This window comes from Elephas maximus, chromosome 3 (assembly GCF_024166365.1).
Source record: "Elephas maximus indicus isolate mEleMax1 chromosome 3, mEleMax1 primary haplotype, whole genome shotgun sequence".
In the NCBI taxonomy this organism is placed as follows: Eukaryota; Metazoa; Chordata; class Mammalia; order Proboscidea; family Elephantidae; genus Elephas; species Elephas maximus.
Window position 1 is genome coordinate 156,123,457 of NC_064821.1, and position 14,867 is coordinate 156,138,323.

A 14,867-nucleotide genomic window follows, 5' to 3' on the forward strand; every position below is an offset into this window, starting at 1 on the left:
TGCACCACCAAGTCACAGCCTTCAGAACCTTAGGGAGCAGTTAGTTCTGCACTGCACTCATGAGATGGTCATGAGTCCTAATCGACTCCATAGCAACTAACACCAAGTGGGGGGATGAATAAGGAGTAATGACATTGAGCATCTTTTCATGGAAACAGGGATCATTTGTCTGGAACACCAGCGCCTTTAAAGGGGCCACCGAGGCGCTGGTCCGAAGCCCCAGGATGAGAGCCTTCACAGCTCCTGGGCTGTGGGGAGCTGGAGAGCCCGAAAGGAGCTTAGTTCTGAAAATGGAAACTCTAGAGAACTTAGGGTTCCTGAAGCCCGGCGGAGCACCCCACACCACCCCCCCCCCCGAAGTCCTAGCTTCCGGGATAGGCGCAGAAAACTACTTTAAGGCATAAGGGAAGACACAGACTCCTTTGCCTGAAGGGATTGTCGGTGTTTTCCCCGAGGGCTTTCTCCAGCGCTTTGCTGCAGGCAGTCGAATTTCAAATGTAGTTGAATTTCGTGTGTTGGAAGCTAAAGTACTTGGAGACTGAAGGGTTTACGATTTTCCTGGAGAAATTCTTAGGCTAGCTCAGTCACGTGGTTTCCGTAGGGTAGCAGTTATCACGTTCGGCTCAGGCCGGCAGGGTCCCTGTTTAGAAGGCGGGCTAAAACAGGTTTCTTTTCCTGAAGGGTTAAGCGTTTGTCAATAGCCTTTAAGGAGGAAAAAAAAAAAAAGACAAAAGACTTCATTACGGAGTACCTAAGCCAGACCTCATTTCTCTGCGCTAAGTCAGATGGGAGACCAGGACACAATTCTCATCTGGTTCTTGGGAGGCGGGGCACCAAGCGAGACATGCTTTATGTTAGTTTTAGTTCCAGAGAGTTGTAAAGGTTCTCTTTGTTCTCTTCTATCACCTGAACCTTCTCCACAGGCTGACACTGAAGAAGAAAACGGCCTCAGGAAGCACCGAGCGAACCCTTCAGGCAAAGGAGACTGAGACTCCCGATATGCCCTGGCTTAGGGTTCCTCGCCCACCCTGGAAACAAGGACCATGGGGCCCCACACACTGGATTTGAGATCTCACATCAAAAGCAAACTAAAATGACAGGAACAAGAGAAAGAGATAACAAAGAGGCGTTAAAGCTAAGTCTTGAGAGAAATGACCAGTAAAGGCAAATGCAGTGAGCCTTGGTTCGCTTGTTGCTTACTGAGGCCCTTTCCAGGACTTTGCTGCTGCCAATCGAAGTTAGAAATGGGATTGAATTTGGTACACTGAAAGTCACGAAAGTTCAAGAAGGCCGCCATAAAGTTTTCACGGATGTTCCTTAAGTTATGTGAACCTCGTGGTTTCGGTAGTGTAGTGGTGAGGATGTTCGCCTCACACGGGAAAGGTCCCCGGTTGGAAACCCGGCGGAAGTAGTTGCTTTTTTTTACCCCTCAGAGCCCATTGCTACTTTTTCCCATTCCTTTAGATCTAGAATCAGACACGAGTCCCGAAAAGTCCCAGAGGGAAGTGCACAAACTGTGATGACCCATAGGAAGGTGCAATACCACCAGAAGTACTGCAGGATTTTTGCCACTCCATATGAACCTAAATCCTAGGGTTAATCTATGGAAATGGATCCTAAGGGAGTAGAAGCAGGGCGGAAGGAATACAGTGATGGATACGGCTAGGTTTACCGATTGATACAGGTGCACTAGGTAGAAATTCTGGAGCCACCGTATTAGTTTGAGCAGCTGTCAGCAATTCTACATTGTTCACTTGAACCAGTTCACTGAAAACCTGCACCCAAAGGTGGCCTACAGTAAATGACCTTGAAATGGCACAACGTCTTTGATACATTTCTTGTAGTGGAAAATATCTAAAGCCTCAGGGGGATTAGAAAGCTACAGTAAATTTACCATGTAAGACATGTTCATTCACCCACATCTATAGCCCCAGGTATTATCAGGAAGACGTAACCTTCAACAAGACTGTGAGAAATATAGGAACTGTTCTTGCATCCTCAAAGCATTCTGTGGTGGCGATTTTATGAAGGACGGTGGGAACCGCTGCCATTTCCTGGGATTTCTGAAGTTAGTGGGAGTGTCTTAGTCGGGGTTGCTAAAAGACACAGAACGAGCGATTATAAAGAGATAGCTAGATAGCTAAAGGTGATTACAACTTTTTTTGTATTCATAAAACCATAGACCCAACTTGATTTCCAAAGTATATGGAAAGGGTTAAATAAATAATACCAGAACCAAACCTGTTGCTGTCCAGTCGATTCCGACTCAAAGCGACCCTATAGGACACAGTAGAACTGCCACACAGGGTTTCCAAAGAGCGCCTGGTGGATTCAAACTGCTCACCTTTTGGTTAGCAGCTGTAGCACTTAACCACTACACCACCAGGGTTTAAAAAGTAATGGTACCAGTAAACGAGGTGGAAAAAATTAGGAAAAAAAAACTTGTTAGTCAAAAGCAACTCCGATGATTCCTTTCTTTCAATCATTACTGAGTTCTCAGTTTCCAAGCAAAGAGGATAGAAGGCTAACTAAGTTGCTCTCTGCCTTTATATAGTAAGATGTAAGGAGCAGAAGCTCTGGGGACATCTTAACATTTATAAAATCTCGGGCGCGTCCCGGAGTGGGCTCAGAACCGCCAACCTTCCGGTTAACAGCCAAACCCACTAACCGATTGCGCCACAGATAAACGTTTTCCTTTCCACAAGGAGTGAACGCCGGTGAAGCGCTAGGCGGTGCCTGACGCTTTCTGCGGAGCCAATAGCGCAAAACCTCGGAAAACCCGGCAGGTTGTCGCGTTGAAACCAGTGCGTTTGGGTGAATCTGAAGCTAGGAGGGCAACCGAATGGCCTTCGCCCCTCCTTGCTCCTTGTCCGCCTCAGATGCCAGCGACCCCCGGAGACCCCCGGGTCTGCAACCCCCGCCTGAGCCCAGTGGGGTCCACGACAGGGCTGCTCCGCCTTCGCCCGCCGGCCCGCGCCGTGGACGCCACCCTCTCGACTCGGTTGCGGTCGGTGTGGCGGGAGCGCGGAAAATAAACGGGGAAAGGGGATTGGTGAAGTGGAGCGAAGGAAAGCTGGGAGGCGTAGGGGAGGACCAGACCTCCAGGAGGCCTGTGCAGAGACTCAGGCGAGGTCCTGGGGAGGGGAGAATGGTTTTTAAGGTGTAGCACAATGGGGAAGGAGGAGGTGAGAGACGGCAGGAAATGGGAGAAAAGCGGAGCACCTGTGGCTGTTCCAGAATAAAACGGTGTGAATGTTTTTATGTCAATAAAGTTTAAGAAGACCAGCGAGCGCTGGTAGATTTGTGGTGCGCCATGATCGTATAGTGGTGAGTACTCTGCAATGTGGCCTCATCAACCTCGGTTCGAATCCGCGTCACAGCAGTATCTGGCACATGTTTTGTCACGTACCGGCGAGCTTCATATGGCTTGGTTTGCATTTCATTCCCGCACTGCATCGCTCCCCACCTGCAGCTAGAAGGCAGCAAGCCTTCCAGCTAGGGGTCAGAAGGACAGGAACCTGACAGTGAGCATACCTGGAGCCTGGTCTAAGGGAAGCCTTGCGTGCGCCCCATATCCGGGCAAAAGGTGAAATGCCTCTCACTCAGCCTTAGAAGCACCTTCCACTGTTGAGATGATGTGGTCATAACCGTTTTCCTGCTAAAGGTATTTCAAACACAAGCCTGGCTTTTTTACACGAAACCAGAATTTACTTTTTTTTTTTTTTTAATAATTTTTATTGTGGTTTAAGTCAAAGTTTACAAATCAAGTCAATATCTCACACATAAACCAATATACACCTTGCTACACACTCCCAGTTACTCTCCCCCTAGTGAGACATCCCACTCTCTCCCTCCACTCTCTCTTTTCGTGTCCATTTCGCCAGGTTCTAACCCCTTCCACCCTCTCATCTCCCCTGCAGGCAGGAGATGCCAACAGAGTCTCAAGTGTCCACCTGATCCAAGAAGCTCACTCCTCAGCAGCATCCCTCTCCAGCCCATTGTCCAGTCCAATCCCTGTCTGAAGAGTTGGCTTTGGGAATGGTTCCTGTCTTGGGCTAACAGAAGGTCTGGGGACCATGAACTCTGGGGTCCTTCTAGTCTCAGTCAGACCATTAAGTCTGGTCTTTTTACAAGAATTTAGGGTCTGCATCCCACTGCTCTCCTAGTCCCTCAGGGTCTCTCTGTTGTGTTCCCTGTCAGGGCAGTCATCTGTTGAAGCCAGGCACCACCTAGTTCTTCTGGTCTTAGGCTGATGTAGTCTCTGTCTCGTGCGGCTCTTTCTGTCTCTTGGGCTCATAATTACCTTGTGTCCTTGGTATTCTTCATTGTCCTTTGGTCCAGGTGGGTTGAGACCAATTGATGAATCTTAGAAGGCTGCTTGCTAGCGTTTAAGACCCCAGAAGCTGCTCTCCAAAGTAGGACGCAGAATGTTTTAATAGACTTTATTACGCCAGTTGACTTAGATGTCCCCTGAAACCATGGTTTCCAAACTCCTACGCCTGCTACGCTGGCCTTCAAAGCATTCATTTTATTCAGGAAACTTCTTTGCTTTTGGTTTAGTCCAGTTGTGCTGACCTCGCCTGTATTGTGTGTTATCTTTTCCTTCAACTAAAGTAGTTCTTATCTACCATCTAATTAGTGAATACCCCCTCCCTCTCTCCCTCTCTTCCTCCCTCCTCCTATAGTAAGCATCAAAGGATATTTTTTTCTCTGTTCTTGTAATAGTTTTTATAATAGTGCTCTTATACAATATTTGTCCTCTTCCAACTGACTAATGTCACTCAGCAAAATGGCTTCCAGGTTCGTCCATGTTCTGAAATGTTTCACAGATCCATTGCCGTTCTTTGTGGATATGTAGTATTCCACTGTATAAATATACCGTAATTTATTTATCCATTCATCCATTTATGGGCACCTTGGTTGCTTCCAGTGCTGCAGTGAACATGGGTGTTCGTGTAAAGGTTTTATTTCTCTAGGATATATTCCAAGGAGTGGGATTGTTGGCTCCTGTGGTCGTTCTATTTCTAGTTTTTTAAGGAAGCACCAAATTGATTTCCAAAGTGCTTGTACCATTTTCCATTCCCACCAGCAGTTTTTAAGGGTTCCAATCTCTCCACAACCTCTCCAACATTTATTATTTTGTGTATTTTGGATGAATGTCAGCCTAGTTGGAGTGCAATGGAATCTGACTGTAGTTTTGATTTGCATTTCTCTACTGGCTAATGATCCTGAGCATTTCTTCATGTATCTGTTAGCTACCTGAATGTCTTCTTTAGTGATGCCCGTTCATATCTTTTGCCCATTTTTTCTTTGGGTTATTTGTCTTTTTGTAGTTGAGTTTTCGCAGTATCATGAAGATTTTAGACATCAGAAATGTCACAGCTAAAAACTTTTTTCCAGTCTGTAGGTAATCATTTTACTCTTCTGATGAAGTCTTTGGATGAGCATAGGTGTTTGATTTTTAGGAGCTCCCAGTTACCTTGCCTTGGCGATCTGGAACCCCCACACCCTTCTGGTTCAACCTGCAGAGAAGCTTAAGGCTGAGCTGTATTCGGAACCCTGCCAAGCACACATGCGTGATGCGAAAGGGCACACTGGGTGAGCTGTGGTTCCCCTGGGGCCGGCTGCTCTTTCTGCTCCTGTAGGGGAAGGACAACTGGCCCCTTCATCCTGTCCAAAAGAACATCAAAGGGACACCAGGATAGAATAGCAGTGAATCCTTTCCTCTGGGTGGGCAGGGGAAGAGGTGCAGGAGACAGATCAAAGAAGGAAGGAAAGGGAAAAAAACATGTTATGAAATTTCCTGATCTAAAGCTACAGTGAAGTCAGAGTCCTCTGGAACTGAGCCCTCAGTAGCTGGGGGTGGGAGGACAGGTGATCTAGTCCAGTTGTATCTCTGTCTCCAGTTTGAACCAAAGCAGAACCTCGTTTCCGGTGAGCAGGCAAGTCCTCACCTTTCCCAGAGTGGGAACACTTGAACCTTGGGTGTGAATACAACATGGTAAGCACTGCACCAAGAACAGCGACTGCTAGAAGAAAGGGCACGATTTTCCCAACCAGTGGTTTTTGTTTGTTTGTTTGTTTTTGCTTTTTCTTTGTTAAAACTTAACTTTCAAAGGATGAAAATGCTGAGGCACATGAAGTTTAACACACCTATCCAGGCCATACAAGGGCTGAATCAGATTCCTAACCCAGAGCCTGCCTTCTTGAACACAGATTAGACTAGGCCTCTCCAATTCCGTTTCAGTTTTTTCGGGGTTTCTCAGCTACAGAAAAGGAGAGAGAGAATGTCAGAGATGGAGGGGTAATAAGGGGGAGATGGAGGGACGCATGGCTCCTGTAGATGTCAGAGAGCAAAGCGGGTAACTATTGTGAATGTTTTGCAATATAGAGAAGATTCCTGTGAGGCCAAGACAAGCTTATTGTGATCAGGACAGGAATCTGAGATGTCAGAGATTCAAAAATTAAAACAACAATGGTAAAGTCCCTAGAAGGAAATTGGGGAGAATACATTCACCACCCTGGGGTAAAAAGATTTTTCTTAGAGAACACAATCGGCCTTATATATAAAGAAAAAAAAGTTTTAGATACATTAGATTTCATTGAAATTAAAAGCTTCTGTTCATGAAAAACCACCTAAGAAAGTGAAAAGGCAAGCCACAGACTGGGAGAAAATATTTACAACATGATTATCTGCAAAATGACTCAAATCTTGTATACAGAACTTTTAGAGATCAGCAATAAAAAGTCAACTGAAATAACAGTGTGCAAAATATTGAATAAACTTTCTCCACAAAGGAGGATTTCTAAATGGCCAAAAGGCTTAGGAAAACAAGACCCATGTCATTACTCATTAGGGAAACACAAATTTAAACCATGAAAAGTTACCCTTACAAACCCACCAGAATGGTGCATTTAAAAGGCAGAGAACACCAAGTGCTGACAAGGATGTGGAACAACTGCAACCGGCTTTGTTGGTGAGAAACCATCCTAGGGGACAGTTTGGCAGCTTCTGTCAAGGTTAAACTGGCACCTAGTCTTTGATCCAGCAATTCCAGTACTTTAAGGGAAATGGATACACGTGTCCACACAAAGACTCAGGCGAGCATACTCATAGGAGCATTTTCACAATAGCCGAAACTGGAAATAGCCCAAATGTCCATCGACTGTGGTTTACTCACACATTGGAATAACATCAACAATACTACAATGAAGAAGTGATAGACGAACAACATAGACATATCTTGAAAACATAATGTTGTGTGGAAAAAAAGAAATAGAGTCAGACACAAAAAATGTGCGTTCATTCATGTGCATTTCAAGAATAGGCAAAACTAATCTCTGGTGAGAGACGTCAGAAGAGTGATTAATTAAACCGGGAGGGGGTAGGGGATGGGGATTACCCAGAAAGGAGCTCCTTGGACCTTGGTGGGATGATGGAAACTTTCTGTAACTTGATTACATTTGTCAAAATTCAGTAATTGTTCACTAAAGATTTCTGTATTGTTGTTGTTAGGTGCTGTCGAGTCGGCTCTGAGTCGTACTGACCCTATGCACAACAGAAGGATACACTGCCCGGTCCTGCACCATCCTTACAATCGGTATGCTTGAGCCCATTGTTGCAGCCACTGTGTCAATCCACCTTGTTTAGGGTCTTCCTCTTTTCTGCTGACCCTGTACTTTGCCAAGCATGATGTCCTTCACGAGAGACTGATCCCTCCTGATAACATGTCCAAAGTATGTAAGATGCAGTCTCGCCATCCCTGCTTCTAAGGAGCATTCCGGTTGTACTTCTTCCAAGACAGAGTTATTCGTTCTTCTGGCAGTCCATGGTATATTCAATATTCCTCACCAACACCACAATTCAAAGGCATCAATTCTTCTTTGGTCTTCCTTATGCATTGTCCAGCTGTCACATGCATATGATGTGATTGAAAATACCATGGCTTGGGTCAGGTACACCTTAGTCTTCAAGGTGACATCTTTGCTCTTCAACACTTTGAAGAGGTCCTTTGCAGCAGATGTACCCAAACAATGCAGCGCGTCTTTTGATTTCTTGACTGCTGCTTCCATGGCTGTTGATTGTGGATCCAAGTAAAATGAAATCCTTGACAACTTCAATCTTTCCTCTGTTTATCATGATGTTGCTCATTGGTCCAGTTGTGAGGATTTTTGTTTTCTTTATGTTGAGGTGCAATCCATACTGAAGGCTGTGGCCTTTGATCTTCATTAATAAGTGATACTCATACACTTCAGTAATGTACTGTTAGCATAAAAAAGGAGGGACAAGCGGTGAGAGACATGGCCCGCAAACGGACTATGGCAGGAGGTTTGGATTTTAGTGTAAACGCATTAAAAGTTGATTCTGGGGGGGGGGCCAAGATGGCGGACTAGGTGGATGCTACCCCGGATCCCTCTTGCAACAAAGACTCGGAAAAACAAGTGAATCGATCACATACATAACAATCAACGAACCCTGAACAACAAACACAGATTTAGAGACGGAAAACGAACAAATATGGGGAGGCAGCGATTGTTTTCAGAGCCTGGAGCCAGCGTACCAGTCAGGAGGCTTCATTAACATCCGAATAGCCTGAGCCAGAGGGAGAACTCTGATAGGGATCTGACTGCATTTTTTTTTTTAGCGGATTTTCTGGAAAAACTAGTTTCCCAGTGATGGCTCGGAGACAGCAGTCCATATCAAACCACATAAAGAAGCGGACCATGACAGCTTCTCCAACCCCCCAAACAAAAGAATCAAAATCTTTCCCAAATGAAGATACAATCCTGGAATTATCAGATACAGAATATAAAAAACTAATTTAGAGAATGCTTCAAGACATCACAAACGAAATAAGGCAAACTGCAGAAAAAGCCAAGGAACACACCGATAAAACTGTTGAAGAACTCAAAAAGATTATTCAAGAACATAGTGGAAAAATTAATAAGTTGCAAGAATCCATAGAGAGACAGCATGTAGAAATCCAAAAGATTAACAGTAAAATTACAGAATTAGACAACGCAATAGGAAGTCAGAGGAGCAGACTCGAGCAATTAGAATGCAGACTGGGACATCTGGAGGACCAGGGAATCAACACCAACATAGCTGAAAAAAAATCAGATAAAAGAATTAAAAAAAATGAAGAAACCCTCAGAATCATGTGGGACTCTATCAAGAAGGATAACTTGCGTGTGATTGGAGTCCCAGAACAGGGAGGGGGGACAGAAAACACAGAGAAAATAGTTGAAGAACTCCTGACACAAAACTTCCCTGACATCATGAAAGACGAAAGGATATCTATCCAAGATGCTCATCAAACCCCATTTAATATTGATCCAAAAAGAAAAACTCCAAGACATATTATCATCAAACTCGCCAAAACCAAAGATAAACAGAAAATTTTAAAAGCAGCCAGGGAGAAAAGAAAGGTTTCCTTCAAGGGAGAATCTATAAGAATAAGTTCAGACTACTCAGCAGAAACCATGCAGGCAAGAAGGGAATGGGATGACATATACAGAACACTGAAGGAGAAAAACTGCCAGCCAAGGATCATATATCCAGCAAAACTCTCTCTGAAATATGAAGGCGAAATTAAGATATTTACAGATAAACACATGTTTAGAGAATTTGCAAAAACCAAACCAAAGCTACAAGAAATACTAAAGGATATTGTTTGGTCAGAAAACCAATAATATCACATACCAGCACAACACAAGGTCACAAAACAGAATGTCCTGATATCAACTCAAATAGGGAAATCACAAAAACAAACAAATTAAGATTAATTAAAAAAATAAATAAATAACAATACACATAACAGGGAATCATGGAAGTCAATAGGTAAAAGATCACAATAATCAAAAAGAGGGACTAAATACAGGAGGCATTGAACTGCCAGATGGAGAGTGATACAAGGCGATATAGAACGATACAAGTTAGGTTTTTACTTAGAAAAATAGGGGTAAATAATAAAGTAACCACAAAAAGGTATGACAACTCCATAACTCAAGATAAAAGCCAAGAAAAACGTAACGACTCAACTAACATAAAGACAAACACTATGAAAATGAGGATCTCACAATTTACTAAGAAAGACGTCTCAGCACAAAAAAGTATGTGGAAAAATGAAATTGCCAACAACACGCATAAACAGGAATCAAAATGACAACACTAAAAACTTATTTATCTATAATTACGCTGAATGTAAATGGACTAAATGCGCCAATAAAGAGACAGAGAGTCACGGACTGGATAAAGAAACACGATCCATCTATATGCTGCCTACAAGAGACACACCTTAGACTTAGAGACACAAACAAACTAAAACTCAAAGGATGGAAAAAAATATATCAAGCAAACAATAAGCAAAAAAGAAGAGGAGTAGCAATATTAATTTCTGACAAAATAGACTTTAGACTTAAATCCACCACAAAGGATAAAGAAGGACACTACATAATGATAAAAGGGACAATTGATCAGGAAGACATAACCATATTAAATATTTATGCACCCAATGACAGGGCTGCAAGATACATAAATCAAATTTTAACAGAACTGAAAAGTGAGATGGACACCGCCACAATTACAGTAGGAGACTTCAACACGCCACTTTCGGAGAAGGACAGGACATCCAGTAAGAAGCTCAATAGAGACACGGAAGACCTAATTACAACAATCAACCAACTTGACCTCATTGACTTATACAGAACTCTCCACCCAACTGCTGCAAAGTATACTTTTTTTTTCTAGCGCACATGGAACATTCTCTAGAATAGACCACATATTAGGTCATAAAAGAAACCTCTGCAGAGTCCAAAACATCGAAATATTACAAAGCATCTTCTCAGACCACAAGGCAATAAAAGTAGAAATCAATAACATAAAAACTAGGGAAAAGAAATCAAATACTTGGAAAATGAACAAAACCCTCCTGAAAAAAGACTGGGTTATAGAAGACATCAAGGAGGGAATAAGGAAATTCATAGAATGCAACGAGAATGAAAATACTTCCTATCAAAACCTCTGGGATACAGCAAAAGCAGTGCTCAGAGGCCAATTTATATCGATAAATGCACACATACAAAAAAAGAAAGAGCCAAAATCAGAGAACTGTCCCTACAACTTGAACAAATAGAAAGTGAGCAACAAAAGAACCCATCAGGCACCAAAAGAAAACAAATAATAAAAATTAGAGCAGAACTAAATGAATTAGAGAACAGAAAAACAATTGAAAGAATTAACAAAGCCAAAAGCTGGTTCTTTGAAAAAAGTAACAAAATTGGTAAACCATTGGCTAGACTGACTAAAGAAATACAGGAAAGGAAACAAATAACCCGAATAAGAAACGAGAAGGACCACATCACAACAGAACCAAATGAAATTAAAAGAATCATTTCAGATTACTACGAAAAATTGTACTCTAACAAATTTGAAAACCTAGAAGAAATGGATGAATTCTTGGAAAAACACTACCTACCTAAACTAACACATTCAGAAGTAGAACAACTAAATAGACGCATAACAAAAAAAGAGATTGAAACGGTAATCAAAAAACTTCCAACAAAAAAAAGCCCTGGCCCGGACGGCTTCACTGCAGAGTTCTACCAAACTTTCAGAGAAGAGTTAACACCAGTACTACTGAAGGTATTTCAAAGCATAGAAAATGACGGAATACTACCCAACTCATTCTATGAAGCCACCATCTCCCTGATACCAAAACCAGGTAAAGACATTACAAAAAAAAGAAAATTATAGACCTATATCCCTCATGAACATAGATGCAAAAATCCTCAACAAAATTCTAGCCAACAGAATCCAACAACACATCAAGAAAATAATTCACCATGATCAAGTGGGATTTATACCAGGTATGCAAGGCTGGTTTAATATCAGAAAAACCATTAATGTAATCCATCACATAAATAAAACAAAAGATAAAAACCACATGATCTTATCAATTGATGCAGAAAAGGCATTCGACAAAGTCCAACACCCATTTATGATAAAAACTCTTACCAAATAGGAATTGAAGGAAAGTTCCTCAACATAATAAAGGGCATCTATGCAAAGCCGACAGCCAATATCACTCTAAATGGAGAGAACCTGAAAGCATTTCCCTTGACAACGGGAACTAGACAAGGATGCCCTTTATCACCGCTCTTATTCAACATCGTACTTGAAGTCCTAGCCAGGGCAATTAGGCTAGACAAAGAAATAAAGGGTATCCGGATTGGCAAGGAGGAAGTAAAGTTATCACTATTCGCAGATGACATGATCTTATACACAGAAAATCCCAAGGAATCCTCCAGAAAACTACTGAAACTAATAGAAGAGTTTGGCAGAGTCTCAGGTTATAAAATAAACATACAAAAATCACTTGGATTCCTCTACATCAACAAAAAGAACACCGAAGAGGAAATAACCAAATCAATACCATTCACAGTAGCCCCCAAGAAGATAAAATACTTAGGAATAAATCTTACCAAGGATGTAAAAGACCTATACAAAGAAAACTACAAAGCTCTACTACAAGAAATTCAAAAGGACATACTTAAGTGGAAAAACATACCTTGCTCATGGATAGGAAGACTTAACATAGTAAAAATGTCTATTCTACCAAAAGCCATCTATACGTATAACACACTTCCGATCCAAATTCCAATGTCATATTTTAAGGGGATAGAGAAACAAATCACCAATTTCATATGGAAGGGAAAGAAGCCCCGGATAAGCAAAGCATTACTGAAAAAGAAGAAGAAAGTGGGAGGCCTCACTCTACCTCATTTCAGAACCTATTATACAGCCACAGTAGTCAAAAGAGCCTGGTACTGGTACAACAACAGGCACATAGACCAATGGAACAGAATTGAGAACCCAGATATAAATCCATCCACGTATGAGCAGCTGATATTTGACAAAGGACCAGTGTCAGGTAATTGGGGAAAAGATAGTCTTTTTAACAAATGGTGCTGGCATAACTGGATATCCATTTGCAAAAGAATGAAACAGGACCCATACCTCACACCATGCACAAAAACTAACTCCAAGTGGATCAAAGACCTAAACATAAAGACTAAAACGATAAAGATCATGGAAGAAAAAATAGGGACAACCCTAGGAGCCCTAATACAAGGCATAAACGGAATACAAAACATTACCAAAAATGATGAAGAGAAACCCGATAACTGGGAGCTCCTAAAAATCAAACACCTATGCTCATCTAAAGACTTCACCAAAAGAGTAAAAAGACCACCTACAGACTGGGAAAGAATTTTCAGCTATGACATCTCAGACCAGCGCCTGATCTCTAAAATCTACATGATTCTGTCAAAACTCAACCACAAAAAGACAGACAACCCAATCAAGAAGTGGGCAAAGGATATGAACACACATTTCACTAAAGAAGATATTCAGGCAGCCAACAGATACATGAGAAAATGCTCTCGATCATTAGCCATTAGAGAAATGCAAATTAAAACTACGATGAGATTCCATCTCACACCAACAAGGCTGGCATTAATCCAAAAAACACAAAATAATAAATGTTGGAGAGGCTGCGGAGAGATTGGAACTCTTATACACTGCTGGTGGGAATGTAAAATGGTACAACCACTTTGGAAATCTATCTGGCGTTATCTTAAACAGTTAGAAATAGAACTACCATACAACCCAGAAATCCCACTCCTCGGAATATACCCTAGAGATACAAGAGCCTTCACACAAACAGATATATGCACACCCATGTTTATTGCAGCTCTGTTTACAATAGCAAAAAGCTGGAAGCAACCAAGGTGTCCATCAACGGATGAATGGGTAAATAAATTGTGGTATATTCACACAATGGAATACTACGCATCGATAAAGAACAGTGACGAATGTGTGAAACATTTCATAACATGGAGGAACCTGGAAGGCATTATGCTGAGCGAAATGAGTCAGAGGCAAAGGGACAAATATTGTATAAGACCACTATTATAAGATCTTGAGAAATAGTAAAAACTGAGAAGAACACATACTTTTGTGGTTACGAAGGGGGGAGGGAGGGAGGGAGAGGGTTTTTTATTGATTAATCAGTAGATAAGAACTGCTTTGGGTGAAGGGAAAGACAACACTCAATACATGGAAGGTCAGCTCAATTGGACTGGACCAAAAGCAAAGAAGTTTCCGGGATAAAATGAAAGCTTCAAAGGTCAGCGGAGCAGGGGCGGGGGTCTGGGGAACATGGTTTGAGGGGACTTCTAAGTCAATTGGCAAAATAATTCTATTATGAAAACATTCTGCATCCCACTTTGAAATGTGGCGTCTGGGGTCTTAAATACTAACAAGCGGCCATCTAAGATGCATCAATTGGTCTCAACCCACCTGGAGCAAAGGAAAATGAAGAACACCAAGGTCACACGACAACTAGGAGCCCAAGAGACAGAAAGGGCCACATGAACCGGAGACCTACATCATCCTGAGACCAGAAGAACTAGTTGGTGCCCGGCCACAATCGATGACTGCCCGGACAGGGAGCACAACAGAGAACTCCTGAGGGAACAGGAGATCAGTGGGATGCAGACCCGAAATTCTCATAAAAAGACCATAGTTAATGGTCTGACTGAGACTAGAGGAATCCCGGCGGCCATGCTCCCCAGACCTTCTGTCCGCACAGGACAGGAACCATCCCCGAAGACAACTCACCAGACGTGAAAGGGACTGGTCAGCGGGTGGGAGAGAGATGCTGATGAAGAGTGAGCTAATTATATCAGGTGGACACTGGAGAGTGTGTTGGCAGCTCTTGTCTGGAGGGGGGATGGGAGGATAGAGAGAGAGGGAAGCTGGCAAAATTGTCACGAAAGGAGAGACTGAAAGGGCTGACTCAATA